General features: G+C 39.6%; 1 protein-coding gene and 1 pseudogene across 1 annotated transcript in view; both read right to left on the bottom strand.

Annotated features, from left to right (window-relative positions):
* RSBN1L (round spermatid basic protein 1 like) overlaps positions 1-15,683 on the bottom strand; it is a 106,089-nt gene that overhangs the window by 55,620 nt on the left and 34,786 nt on the right. The window lies entirely within an intron of this gene.
* The window catches only part of LOC141580076 (farnesyl pyrophosphate synthase pseudogene), a 30,088-nt pseudogene continuing 15,456 nt past the window's right edge, over positions 1,052-15,683 (bottom strand).

Genomic DNA, 15,683 nt, shown 5'->3' with positions numbered 1-15,683 from the left:
CTATCTGTGTTACAGTAAATTTCACACTGTATTCTAGTTAGTTACAAACAACTGTCTTATCATCCTCATCCCCACCTGCATCAACTCCATGAGAGTAGGGAAGGCTTTTCTTTCAATAGACAGGTGTTTTATGCATGAAACAGGCTCTGTGACAAAGTAAGAAATCCCCAACTGTGTCAACTCCATGAGAGTAGAGAAGGCTTTTCTTTCAATAGACACGTGTTTTATGCATGAAACAGGCTCTGTGACAAAGTGAAATTATTGCATTATTTTCTGTAGTAAATCAATGGCTTTCTCCTTTATAAGGTGCTCTTGGTTCATCTTTGTTAATCCTTCCTTCTTTCCCTTTGCTATGTTACAACAGAGAAAGGAATTCTTAGTCCTTAAAGTCTTCCAGAAATAGTTTCTCAAATTTAGTCCCCTTATCTAACTGGCCTAGTCATTTTTTACAGTAAGTTCTATGACTGAATGAAACTACTCCTCCCTAACATTAGAGATCCACAATTTTTCTGAGTGTAAGCATAAATAAGGACAAGACAATTTTCCCCAAAAGATGATGGCCTAATTTCCTTCTTATGTAGAGCTCTTTTTTTTTTTTCAACTGACAAATAGAGATCGCATATATTTATGGCGTACAAGATGTTCTGATATATGAATACATTGTAGAATGGTTAAACCAAGCTATTTAACAAATATATGCATTACCTCACATACTTACCTTTTTTGTGTGTGGTGAGAACACTTAAAATCTACTTAGCAATTTTCACAGCTACAACGTATTAACTGTAGTCACTACAATATACAATAGATCTCTTCAACTTATTTCTCCTAACTGAAACTGCGTATCCTTTGAACATCTCCCCAATCCCCCACCCTCTGGTAACTACCATTTTATACACTTTTTCTATGAATTTGACTCATTTATACTTCACATATAAATGAGTTCATGAGGCATCTGTTCTTCTGTGCCTGGCTTATTTAATACAATGTCCTTCAAATTCATCTATGTTGTTGCAAATGAAATGACAAGATTCCTTTCTTTTTAAAAAAAAAAAAAAAAAGGTTATACAATAATTTATTGAGAGCCTCCTCTCCCCGCCCTTGCTGTCTATCAGTCACCTGTTCCGCTCATAGATTTTGTGCGCTAGCCCCTGGAAGATGGCTGGGAACAGGGGCACTGCGTACTCCTCGATGAGACGCATAAGGTGGATCTGTCTTTCTCAGACTGCAAGAGCACAGCTAGTAGATCCAGATACTTGCACAGTGCCTTCACCGGGTCAACCTTCTCAGCCTCCTTCTGCCCATAATTCTCCTGCAGGATCTGTTCTGTAGTGGCTTGCTGCAGACACTGAACCACCAACCAGCTGCATTTGTTGTCCTGGATATCAGTGCCAATCTTGCCAGTCACACTGGGATCCCCAAAGAGGTCAAGGTAATCATCCTGAATCTGAAAGAACTCTCCCATCTCCAGTGGAATCTTCCTGGCGTTGGTGTACTCCTTCTTGCCATTGAAGCCCACCATATACATGGCTGCAGGTACAGGAATCAATTGTATTAGACAACAGATTTATACCTCTTTTCAGTGAATCTGCCAAGATCCACCCTGCCTGGAGGCGGGGGGACATGCTGTGATGAGGTCCAGAGTCTGCCCAATCTCAGTCTGATGGGATCTCTGCAGGAGGAGCTTGATCAGGTTCAGGTAAAAGGGCTGCTCCATGCAACAGAACATGTATCTCAGCAGGAGGTAGATACATGCTTCCAGAAGCACACCATCATTGATGGTATCCAAATCTACGCCTGCCTTCTGATAACAGCCAATCTGCCCCCAGCAAGTGAGGATAAATCCATAATGTCATCTGCCACCAGGAAGAAAGCTTACAGCAGTTCCACAAACCAGCCCTCAGTCAGGGTCCACTCAAGACTATCAGCAGCCTGTTTTCTTGGCTCCACCAGCTCCCAGAATGTTACCAGCACCATCAAACCCTGGTGATACTTGCCTCCAACAGCATTGCACTCCAGGACCTCCTTGAGTCGGGCAATAGCATCTCCTGTCTCTGGGTGCCCCATCTCATTCTCAGTCAGCACCCTGACAATCCAGGAAAAGCGTTTAATGAAATTCTGCTTTTCTTGGGCATAAACAGCTGATTTCTGGTCTCCATTCATTCTGACAGAGGACCAAAGTGCTCTGTTCCTGGATGTGGGTTCCTGCTTGGTGGAATTCCTTCTTTCTTATGGCTGAATAATATATCCACTGAGTATATATATGAACATTTTCTTTATCCATGCATCTCTTCATGGAAACTTAGCTTGACTCTTTATCTTGGCTATTGTGAATAATGCTGTAATGGACATGGGAACATAGTAATTTCCTTTCTTTTGGGTATATACTCAGCAGGAGGACTACTGGATCATATGGTAGTTCTATTTTTAATTTTCTGAGGAATCGCTATACTATTTTCCATAGTAGCTGTACTAATTTACATTCCTACTAATAGTGTGCAAGGGTTCACATTCTCCACATCCTCACCATATGCAGAGATTTTACAATACCAAAGTTCTTTACAAAAGAACTCTTACAATATCAAAAAAAAAAACCTAAAAAAATTAACTTTCAAAAATAGTAAAACAGAAAAAGAAACAAAGGATGTAAAACAGCAAGTTTGAAATAATGTTAATGTTAAATAAACATGGAAACAAGTTCAATCTTACCAGTATTCAAAAAGATACAAATCACAACAGTAGCAAACCATTTAAGGACTTCTACACAATAAGTGTAAACTGACAGTCTTATTGGAGGGCAATTTAACAATATGTAGAACAAGCTTTAAAACTGACCAATCCTTTGATTCCATAATTCCACAGCTAGAATTTAATAAAAAGGAAGCAAACCTGCACAAATACAGTTGTCCATCATCCATGGGGGATTAGTTCCCAGAACCCCCATAAATACCTAAATCCACATACCAAAACTTGTGGATGCTCAAGTTGATTATATAAAATTATATAGTATTTGCATATATAACCTATGCACATTCTCCCATACACATTAAATCATCTCTAGATTACTTATAATGCCTAATGTAATTTAAATACTATGTAAATAGTCGTCAGACTGTGTTGTTTAATTCGTTACCATTTTTAATGTTATATTGTTATTTTTTCGTTGCTTTTTTCCAAATACTTTGATCAATGGTTGGTTGAATACACAGATACAGAACCCAGAGATGCAGAGGGCCAACTGTATAGCTAGCTACACAAGGGTCTTCACCCCCCTTTACAATAGTAAGTAACTATAATTAACTTAAAAAAATTTTTTTGGGACAGGGTCTCACTCTGTCACCCAGGCTAGAATACAGTGGCGCAAACATGGCTCACTACAGTCTTGACTTGCCCAACTCAAGTGATCCTCCCACCTCCATTTCCCAAGCAGCTGGGAACCACAGGCACATGCCACCAGGCCAGGCTAGTTTTTTATATTTTTTGAAGAGATGAGGTTTCACTATGTTGCCCAGACTGGTCTCGAACCCTGACCACTTTGGCCTCCCAAAGTGCTGAAATTACAGATATGAGCCATCACAACTGGCCAATAACTTAAATTTTAACTATGGAGAATTGATTAAATAAAGTTAGGTATACTCATACAATGAAAAATTATGAAGCCATTAATAATCATGTTTAAAGTAAGAGTCAAAAATCTATAAAACTATCATATATACATGTGTGTGAATACATGTATATATACATGTGCACATACACATACATGCATATTATGTGTTTGCACATATATATACACATACAGCTATCTTAAAACAAGGAAAACTGATTAAAAGTTTCTGAAAAAAAAAGTCAAACTTCCCAATCTTCTCACACCAAATAGTTGAGAGATTATTTCACTCTCATCCCTTAAGGAAAACACTGAACTTTCATTTTTGAAGAAACCAAATAGGCTTCGAGACTCAGGCACACCAGGTAAGGCAAAGGATGTATGTAAAAACAAGCTGGCTGTACTTCCCTAAAACACTTAAACTGAATTATATTTAGAAAGGAGATCTGGAAAATTAAAAATACAATAGCAAAACTGAAAAACTTAAAAGCTTAGAATATAAAATTGAAATAATCTCCCAAAAAGCTGAACAACAAGGCAAAAAAGTAGAAAACAGCAGCAAAATAAGATGACCTAAAAGGATCTATTCAGGAAATCCAATATCAAATTAACAGAAATTTCAGGGGGGAATAGGTTCAGAATTGCATAGGAAAGAAAAATATCAAATAAATAATACAACAAATTTTCCCAAAAAAAGATCAGTCTCCAGATGAAAAATTTCACAAGGGATGAGTACAAAGAACGGAATCCACCACTGTGGTCCCCTCCTCACACACACACTTATACACACAATTATGGAATTTCAGTACACTGGAGATAAAAAATCGTAAAACCATTGAGAGGAAAGTAAAAAATAAGCAGATCACATAAAAGATCAGTTAACTATGGAAATGAACTCTTCAACAGTAACAGTACATAGATGCTAGAAAGCAATACAGCAGTGCCTTCAAAATTGCGAGTGAAAATCATTTTTAACCTACAATTTTATAATCTGCCAAACTATCAATCAAGTATGAGGGAAGGCATATTCGGACAAGCAAAAATTCAAAGAAAAAATTACCACACATGCATGCTGTCACAGGAAGTTACTTGAGGGTGTGCTCAAGTAAATTAAGGAGGAGTAAACAAAGGAAGACGATGTGAGATCGGGGACCCAGCATAAAAGAGTGGAAGAAAATGTACTAGAATAAACACTGTGCAGATGGCTCATAGGATAAGTAGTTCAGGCTGAAGTACAAGAATAGAGCTCTTAAAAACAAGACCTCTAGAAACAAAGGGGGACCTGGGAAATTATCTCTTATCACAGAACACAAGAGAACAGAGTAGAAAATGAAGCAACAGATACATATGTAAATGAAAGAGAGGCAATCTTCACAAAAAAAATGAAGAAAGCCATACAAAAAGGCTCTCTCTCTGATCTGCATTAAGCAGCATGTGCAGAGTCATTATAAGCAATGATTATTGTTTTAACTAAGGTATATGGAATTATTTAAAAGGGAAAGAAGCTAGGTTATAAAAGTAGGCATTCTAGCTAGGCACAGTGGCTTATGCCTGTAATCCCAACACTCTGGGAGGCTAAGGCAGGAGGTTCACTTGATGCCAAGAGGGCAAGATCAGCCTGGGGAAGAAAGTGAGGCCTGTCTCTACAGAAAAAGAAATTTTTTTTTTTGTTAGCTGAGCATGGTGGCACAGGCCTGTAGTACCTGCTACTCAGTAAGCTGCAGCAGGAGGATCACTTAAGCCCAGGACATCAAGGCTGCAGTGAGCCATGACTGAGCCACTTGCACTCCAACCTGGGTGACAAAGCGAGTCTGTCTTGAAAAATAACACTAAAAATAAAAATAAATAATAAAAGTGGTAATTCTTATATAACATAACAAGAATGCACTATATGTCTAAAACTAATTTTAAAAAGTAGTATGAGCATTTTATTCAGAAATTTGGAATTAAAAGCAGATGGGATACTAAACAAGCTGAGGAACATGGATAGAGAAAGCTAGGGACATAATTTTTTATAAATTTTTCAATATTTTTACATTTTATTTTAAAATTTACAATTATTGTCTTCCTCCCCAAAACCTTAAACTCCAGTCTAATCATGAGAACAACACCAGACAAATCCCAATTGTGAAACATTCCACAAAATACCTAACTAACTGGTACTCCTCAAACAATAAAGGTCATCAAAAGCAATGGAAGTCTGAATACTGTCTCAGCCAAAAAGAGTGTATGGAGACACAGTGATTAAACATAATATAGTATACTGGATGAAATCCTTGAACACAAAAAGGATATAAGACAAAATACTTTAGTTAATAATAATGCATCACTATTGGTTCATTAACTATGATAAACATAATAAATATAAGATATTAATAATGGTATATGGGAATTCTGTACTACCTTTGCAACTTTTCTGTAAATCTACAACTAAAATAAAATGCTTAACTAAAAAATTTATAAAGGCAAAACTTAAATAAAAGAAATACAGATAAAAATTTAACAATATATGACAGAGGAGCTCCAAGACACACTGTCAACTTAAAAAAAAAAAGCAGATTACAGAAATAAACATATATATAGCATATTTAGGCTTTTAAAAATAAACTACATAATCTTGGCCAGGCACAGTGGCTCACACCTGTAATCCCAGCACTTTGGGAGGCCTAGGGGAGTCGAATCACCTGAGGTCAAGAGTTCAAGACCAGCCTGTCCAGCATGGAGAAATCCCTTCTCTACTAAAAATATAAAAATAGCTGGATGTGGTAGCACATGCCTATAATCCCAGCTACTTGGGAGACTGAGGCACAGAATCACTTGAACCCAGGAGGCAGAGGTTGTGGTGAGCCAAGATCACGCCACCACACTCCAGCCTGGGCAACAGAAGCGAAACTCCATCTCAATAAATAAATAAACAAACAAACTACATAATCTCTTCTGTGTGTTTACATATGTATATATGTAAATGCACAGAAAAAGATCTGAAGGAATAAATACTAAAAAGGGCTTACCCATGGCCAGGCTCAATGGGTCACGCCTGTAATCCCAGCACTTTTGGAGGCCAAGGTGGGTACATCACCTGAGGTCAGGAGTTTGAGACGAGCCTGGCCAAAATGGTGAAACCCTATCTCTACTAAAACTACAAAAATCAGCTGAGCGTGATGACGCACATCTGTTAATCCCAGCTACCCAGGCGGCTGAGGCAGGAGAATCACTTGAACCCAGAAGGCAGAAGTTGCAATGAGCCAAGATCAGGCCATTGCACACTACACTGGGTAACAAGAGTGAAACTCCCATCTCTAAACAAATAAGTAAATAAATGTTTCCAAAGGTCTCCCTCTATTAAAACCATTGAAGTGCTGTTCTACTTCACTTGATGTACATTATCTCGATGTTATGTTATACCCAAAAAGAAAAAAGGGAGAAAATTAGAAATAATTACAGTTTAGCACAGATTCATTCCTGTAATCCTAGTACTTTGGGAGGCCAAGGTGGGAGGACAGCTTGAGCCCAGGAATTCAAGACCAGCCTGAGCAACACAGACTCTGTTCCTACCAAAAAAAAAAAAAAAATTTTTTTTTTTTTGAGACAGAGTCTCACTCTGTCACCAGGCTGGGGTACAGTGGCCGGATTTTGGTTCACTGCAACCTCTACCTCCCGGATTCAAGCAATTCTCCTGCCTCAGCCTCCTGAGTAGCTGGGACCACAGGCGAGAACCACCACACCCAGCTAATTTTTGTATGTTTAGTAGAGATGGGGTTTCACTGTGCTGGCCAGGCTGGTCATGACTCGTGACCTCATGATCCACCTACCTCACTCTCCTAAAGTGCTAGGATCACAGGCGTAAACCACCATACCCGGCCAAAAAAATTTTTTTAAATTAACTGGGCATGATGGTACATGCCTGCAGTCCCAGCTAGTTGGGAGGCTGAGCTGGGAGGATCGCTTAAATCCAGAAGGTCATGGCTGCAGTAAGCTGTGATCATGCCACTTCACTCCAGTCTGGGCTAGGAGTAAGACCCTATCTCAAAATAATATAAGAATGAAAAAATAAACAATTATATATGTATTCTGAACATGTATACACACATACATATTTATTAGGTTTACCAGTTTTTAAGAAAAGGAAGCCATATTTTTATCCATCAAACCACAGATTTTGATGTAGAGAAGTTCTTTATATAGGAGGATTAATTTTTTTAAAAAATTAGTGTCATAAGAATCCACACTGGAAGTTCTTAAGAAATGTTGGCCAGGCACAGTGGCTCATGCCTGTAATCCCAGCACTTTGGGAGGCCAAGGCACATCGATCACTTGAGGTCAGGAGTTTGAGACCAGCCTGGCCAACACAGTAAAACACCATCTCTACTAAAAATACAAAATTAGCCAGGTATGGTGGCGCATGCCTGTAATCCCAGCTACTTGGGAGGCTGAGACACAAGAACTGATTGAACCCAAGAGGCGGAGGTTGCAGTGAGCAGACATCGCACCACTGTACTCCAGCCTGGGCAACAAAGCAAAATTCCATCTTAAAAAAAGAAGAAGAGGCCAGGCGCAGTGGCTCAAGCCTGTAATCTTAGCACTTTGGGAGGCCGAGGCGGGTGGATCACAAGGTCAAGAGATTGAGACCATCCTGGTCAACATGGAGAAACCCCGTCTCTACTAAAAATACAAAAAATTAGCTGGGCATGGTGGCACGTGCCTGTAATCCCAGCTACTCGGGAGACTGAGGCAGGAGAATTGCCTGAACCCAGGAGGCAGAGGTTGCGGTGAGCCGAGATCGCGCCATTGCATTCCAGCCTGGGTACCAAGAGTGAAACTCCGTCTCAAAAAAATAAATAAATAAATAAAAAGAAAAAAAAGAAAAAAAGAAAAAGAAGGAGAAAAAAAGCTGTGCATGGTGACTCATACCTGTAATCCCAGCACTTTGGGAGGCAAAAGCCGGCAGATCACAAGGTCAGGAGATCAAGACCATCCTGGCCAAAATGGTGAAATCTCGTCTCTACTAAAATACAAAAATTAGCTGGGAGTGGTGGCGTTTGCCTGTAATCCCAGCTACTTGGTAGGCTGAGGCAGGATAATCACTTGAACCAGGGAGTCAGAGGTTGCAGTGAGCCGAGATCGCATCACTGCACTCCAGCCTGGTGACAGACTGAGACTTAACTTCAAAAAAAAAAAAAAAAAAAAAAAGAAATGTTAGAATTTCATACCACAGCTCTCAGTCACAATATATTCTTGCTGCACAAACATCAAATAGGCTTCATGCTATCAGTTTTGCCTTCCCTGAATATAAGCCGTAATTCACACCATAATAAGGCAGTCTAGGAAATCAATTAAACTGAGCAATAACAATGACATCCCCAACTTCCCTCTCCTACATCTGCCAGGAATAATGTATGGCTAGAAACAGATGAAAGAACAAACAGGAGCAGGATTATGTTCTAATCAAAATATTAGAACATAAACAGAAAAATAAAAAATGAAGGTGATGAAGGATACAGTAAAAGAGAAAGGATACAGTAAAAAGAGAAAGGACTTCATAAACAGTAAATGGGAAAGAAGTGATTTATCATACCACCTCCCTAACACAGCTATTCAAGACTAACAAGTCCAATGGTTTCTCAGCCCTTTTTCCGTGGACCTCACTGCAACATAACAGTATTGATTCCTCCTCAAAAATTATTCCTAGGTGTCAATCAAACTGTGCTATATTACCTGACTACTCTCTCATTCTCATAATCCTACCATCCAAACCCACACATTTACCTAGGATCTTTCCTAGACATTCTCTATTATCTATACAGACTCTAAAAATGCACTCCCATGACGTAAACTATAACCTTGTGGCAAACTAATCTCCAAATTAATCTCCCAACCCAACCCCGCTACCAAAGTCCACGCCTTCATCTCCACAAGATATATTTAACACCAAAATATCATTTTTCTAATATAAAAAAGGTTCAAGTTCTCCTTCCAATTCTCTATTTTAATGGCACATCCTCATCCAACATCCAAATACAAAAAATTTTCAGTAACATTAACACTACTTCCTTCTTCGATTTTCCCCACACAGTAAATCACTTGACCAGTTTAGTTCATCCTTCTGTTAAAACATTTCCATCCTTTTTTTCCCTTTCCACAGTCACCACCTAGTGGATACTCGCTGCTTTTGAAAGAAAGGGCTTCTATACCTACAGTTTCTTTCCTTTCCACCAACCCAGTAAGCACAGTGACCAAAAGGATTCCTTAAATGTACTGTTTACCATGTCACTCTCTTCTGCTTAAAACCAATGAACAAACAAACTCAGCTTGCCTCTGCCTATCTAAAAACAGAAAACTCCCACAATATGTCATTCAAGAATCTTCACAGTCAAGACTCACCTTCTTTTAGCCTTTTCAACTATTCACCTACATAAATAACAAGATTCCAGATTACTTGATTAATCATTACTCAAATGTCTTACTCCAATATTTTTACTAATATCACTTAAGTAAAATGATGTTGCCCATTCCAATTCTACATGCCAAAATCCTACACATCCTGCAAGATCTAGTTGAAAGTTAGCTTCTTCCATTAAGCACTCCTTGATGCTCTCAACCAAATATGATCATACCGTCCTCCTCCCTTTTTCATAATTTGAATTCTGATTCTTTCTATAACTGCTTTGCCTGTCCTCCTGGTTTCTAAGCTCCTTTGCAATTACCATATCCTATTATTCTTTGCTACCTTCTGTAGAACCTAGAATGGTGCTCTGTATATAAGTGATGCTCAGTGTGAATGAAGTCTCCAGGGACAAAAGATTAAAATAAAAAATAAATTACTGGGCCGGGTGCGGTGGCTCAAGCCTGTAATCCCAGCACTTTGGGAGGCTGAGGCGGGTGGATCACGAGGTCAAGAGATCGAGACCATCCTGGTCAACATGGTGAAACCCCGTCTCTACTAAAAATACAAAGAAAAAAAAAAATTAGCTGGGCATGGTGGCACGTGCCTGTAGTCCCAGCTACTCGGGAGGCTGAGGCAGGAGAATTGCCTGAACCCAGGAGGCGGAGGTTGCGGTGAGCCGAGTTCACACCACTGCACTCCAGCCTGGTTAACAAGAGCGAAACTCCATCTCAAAATAAATAAATAAATAAATAAATAATAAATTACCAATGATAAGCATTTGAAGACAATCACAGAAGACAAATAAAAAAGCAATATGCAGAAAAAAAATGACCAACAATCAGCAGTGTCTTTTACATTGCAGCTAATTATCTCTCCGATTAAATTAAAAATCCTCTAAAGGAAAGAAATATAAAGCTCTCCTCTTTGTATCTCCCCTTCTTCCATCCCCGCCCAAGCACAAAGCAGGCAATAAATGTTTGCTAAATCCACATAAGAAAGCAAGCAGCGGAGAAGGACAAATGAGAGAAATCTCATCATTACATAATGATGTAACATAAGAAAGTAAATGCCCTTATATGAGTCTAGGAATAAACAGAATATGGTGGAGGTATGACAAGAACAGGCAACATAGTGCTTGAGTGGTCCAGCTGTGAGAAAAATCTCCAATAAATTTGCTTTTTCATAGAAAACAACTTAGAGATTTCATTTTACAGAGGAAAACCCTTCACGTGACAGAGGAAAAAAGGTTGAGGCTCAGAGAATTTAAACGACTTTCCAGAGACAGAGACTGAATAAGTGGCAAAAGTAGGACAACTCCTAATCAGGTCTCAGTTTCTAGTTAAAACTTCTTATACCAAGCTTTAGAAATCAAAATCAATAAACATGATGAGAATTCTTTGTACCACAAATATTTTATGGTATTTAGCTAATAGGAGGTAATTCCTTATAACCTGCACACATAAACACTATTTGTGGCTCTTTTTCTGCATCCAGTCTTTCCCAGCAAATATATAGTTGGGTAAGAAATGTAGAAATGGGTTCCAGAAACTTAAAAGGAAAAGAAGAAAACCCTTCTGAGATTTAACAGGCTTCAGGAAGACACCATTTATTAAAGCACCTGACTCCTCCTCCTCTAGAGTGGTCTGCCCATTCATATTGAAGGAAATTGCTATCAGGATGAATGGTACTAGCGTACCTATTAGGTTGGTACAAAAGTAATTGCGGTTTTTGCCATTTTGCATCAACTTTTAACTGTTAAAAACTGATACATGTTAAGAATCCGGAGATTTGAAGGACTTATACAGATGCAGTCAACTAAAAACACAGGACTTGAGAACTCCTAAACTGAGGAAGAACTGTGGAACTTCTGTTGCTTGTACTTATAAAATCAAGGGTTTGTACTAACTGATCTTTGAAGACCCCTCCTTTTCTAATATTCTGTGATTCTATGTTTCTTATAAAGAGAAAAATTTGGCCAGGTGCAGTGGCTCACTCCTGTAATCCCAGTACTTTGGGAGGCCAAGGCGGGCAGATCACCTGAGGTCAGGAGTTCCAGACCAGCCTGGGCAACACGGTAAAACTCCATCTCTACTACAAACACACAATTAGAAAGGTGTGGTGGCGCATGCCTGTGATACCAGCTACTTGGGAGGCTGAGGCAGGAGAACTGCTTGAACCAGGGAGTCAGAGATTGCGGTGAGCCAAAATCACACCCCTACACTCCGGCCTGGGCAACAAGAGGGAAACTCTGTCTCCAAAAAAAAAGAAAAATTTAATATGACTCATACAGAAACACTATCCTGTATTTTATACAGTAATGCAAAAAATGTTTCTGTCTGAAGACATGAAAAAATTCAAATTGTAGAATACTCCTCTCTTACTATTCAGTGAAAGGCAGGTATTCAGGCTGACATTACAGACCAAAACAAAACAAAACAAAACCAGGAAACAGAATTTTGAAAGTATTAATAGGACACTTTAAGACAGCTGTGATTAAAAAATCCTAAACGGGCCAGCCGCAGTAGCTCACACCTGTAATCCCAGCACTTTGGGAGGCCAGGGTGGGCAGATCACTTGAGGTCACTCAACCAAAACGGTGAAACCCCATCTCTACTAAAAATAAAAAATGTAGCCAGGCATGGTGGCCCACGACTGTAATTCCAACTACTCGGGAGGCTGACGGATAAGAATCACTTAAACCCAGGAGGGAGACGTCATGGTGAGCTGGGATTATGCCACTGCACTGTAGCCTGGGTGACAGATTCAGACTCTGTCTCCAAAAAAACACCCTAAATGTATTGTAATATAATGGAAATAATTCAGGCTCTGATTATACATATTAAGCTCAAATTCAAGCTCTGCCAATAACTGACCTAGTGGCACAAGCGAGTTACTGAACCGTGTTGTGCCTCAGTATTCTCATCTGTATAGATAATAGCACTTGTCTTTTACAATTTTTTTTTTTTTTTTTTTTGGGACAGAGTTTCGCTGTTGTTACCCAGGCTGGAGTGCAATGGCGCGATCTCGGCTCACCGCAACCTCCGCCTCCTGGGTTCAAGCAATTCTCCTGCCTCAGCCTCCTGAGTAGCTGGGATTACAGGCACGCGCCACCAGGCCCAGCTAATTTTTGCATTTTTAGTAGAGACGGGGTTTCACCTTGTTGCCCAGGATGGTCTCGATCTCTCAACCTCGTGATCCACCCGCCTCAGCCTCCCAAAGTGCTGGGATTACAGGCGTGAGCCACCGCGCCCGGCTTCTTTTACAATTTTTATAACAAGGCAACATATGCATTATTTCCAACACTATGCTCAATACCTAATTTTAAGCACTTGACAAATATAGCTATTTTGAAATACAAATATAATTTTATTATAAAAGCACCCAGTCACAGAGAGTGACAAAAATACTATGTAACAATAGTCACAAGAACACATAAAGAGTCAGAGGAAAATAAAAAAGACACATACAGCTGGGCACAGTGGCTCATACAATCCCAGCACTGTGGAGGACAAGGTGGGAGGATGGCTTGAGGACAGGAGTTCGAGACCACCCTGGGCAACATGGCGAGACCCTTTCTTTACAGAAAACATAGTAACTAGCAGGCATAGCCAGTACTGCACACCTACAGTACTGGCTACTCAGAAAGCTGAGGCAGAAGGATCACTTGGGTCCAGGAGTTTGAGGCTACAGTGAGCCGTGATCATACTACTGCACTCCAACCTGAGCAACAGAGTAAGACCTCCTCTTTACAGAAAAAAAATTTTTTAAATACATATATACATAAAAACCAAGCCAGGCATAACATGATAAAGTGGCCTGTGAAAAATTTTAGTTCAGGTTTTCCTCTAAGTCCACATTATACAATTACATTATTTATTATAATTTATACTCTGTAATGCCAATGGTAAATCATGTTCATAGTTCTAAATGATAACAATATGTATGGGCATATATAACTATGGGAACCATACTCTTGTTATATTTGTCATATACTTTTAGTTATGCTTTTTCACACAACCAATTAAAATTCTAAATTTGAAGAAACTTGTACAGTTAACATCATTAGATAACTCACCTACAGATGCTTTATCAATCTTAATTCAATTAGAATGTGCTCTAAATGAAATTTTCCAAAATACACATATATTCTGTGCCCTAATATATGTGCAGTGAGAAACTGGTTCAGACTTCCAAGGCTAAGTCATAAGAAGACTTGCTGTTTCTACCTATGTCTCTGGGTATAAAGACTCGGAGCCCTGAACTGCCACATAAGAAATCCAACTTCCTAATTAACAGACCATGTGGAATAGCCCTGAAACAACTTGGAGAAATAGGAGAAATAGAAGGGGTCACTCAGCTCCTATCTAGCCATCCCTAACATAACAACAGGCACGTGAGTAAAGTCATCTTGGACCTTCCAAACCAGACCAGCCACCGATACAACACCAATGAGCAACCTCAGGCAACACTGCGTGAAGCAGAGGAAATTATCCAGCCAATCCTGCCAGAATTCCTAATCTACAAAATCATCTGATATAATAAAATGGTTATTGTTTCAAACCAGAAAATTTAAGGGCAGTTTGTTATGCATTAAGAGATAATTCAGCCTTCACAGTCTTATTACAGAAAATGAAAAAGTTGTCTTAAGTATATGCAAGACAGGCGGCCGGGAGCGGTGGCTCAAGCCTGTAATCCCAGCACTTTGGGAGGCCGAGGCAGGTGGATCACGAGGTCGAGAGATCGAGACCATCCTGGTCAACATGGTGAAACCCCGTCTCTACTAAAAATACAAAAAAAATAGCTGGGCATGGTGGCACGTGCCTGTAATCCCAGCTACTCAGGAGGCTGAGGCAGGAGAATTGCCTGAACCCAGGAGGCGGAGGTTGCGGTGAGCCGAGATCGCGCCATTGCACTCCAGCCTGGGTAACAAGAGCGAAACTCCGTCTCAAAAAAAAAAAAAAAAAAAAAAAAAAAGTATATGCAAGACATGTACTGACTCTAGAAAAATGTTAAAGTAGAAAATTATCTTACAAAATACAGGGATGGGCCAGGTATAGTGGCTCACACCTGTTATCCTAGCACTTTGAGAGGCTGAGGTGGGCAGATTGCTTGAACCCAGGAGTTTGAGACCAGCCTGGGTAACATGATGTAACCTCATCTCTATAAAAAATACAAAAAATTAGTCAGGTGTGGTCACACGTCTGTTGTCCCACTTACTAGAGAGACTGAGTTGGGAGGATTACCCGAGCCCAGGAAGTTGAAGCCGTGATTACACCACTGCCCACCAGCCTAGGCAACAATGAGACTCATTCTCAAAAAATACAAAACAAAATAAAAACAAAATGCACTGATATATTAAAATCAAGGAGTGAAGGGCTATAAGAAAAAAATGCTTAATAATAATGTCAGAGCTATAAACAGAATCAAACGCCTTGAAATTACTTCCTCCCTTAACTTCCGTGACAAGGTATAGCTCACTTTTCCTATCTAGTTCCCATGAATGTCACTTCATATAATTTCTCTCTCCCTACAACTCCTTTATCTCTGTCTCCTTGCTGAAATCCTACCATACTGTCCTTTCAAAGTATCTCCTCCTACATCCTTTCTCCCTTTTTTTTGTTTTTTTCCTGAGACAGAGTGCCGCTTTGTCACCTAGAGTTGAGTACAATGCCATGGATTTCAGCTCACTGCAGC

This window comes from Saimiri boliviensis, chromosome 10 (assembly GCF_048565385.1).
Source record: "Saimiri boliviensis isolate mSaiBol1 chromosome 10, mSaiBol1.pri, whole genome shotgun sequence".
In the NCBI taxonomy this organism is placed as follows: Eukaryota; Metazoa; Chordata; class Mammalia; order Primates; family Cebidae; genus Saimiri; species Saimiri boliviensis.
The sequence above is the reverse complement of the archived record's forward strand: the minus strand, read 5'-3'. Positions and strand labels throughout refer to the sequence as shown.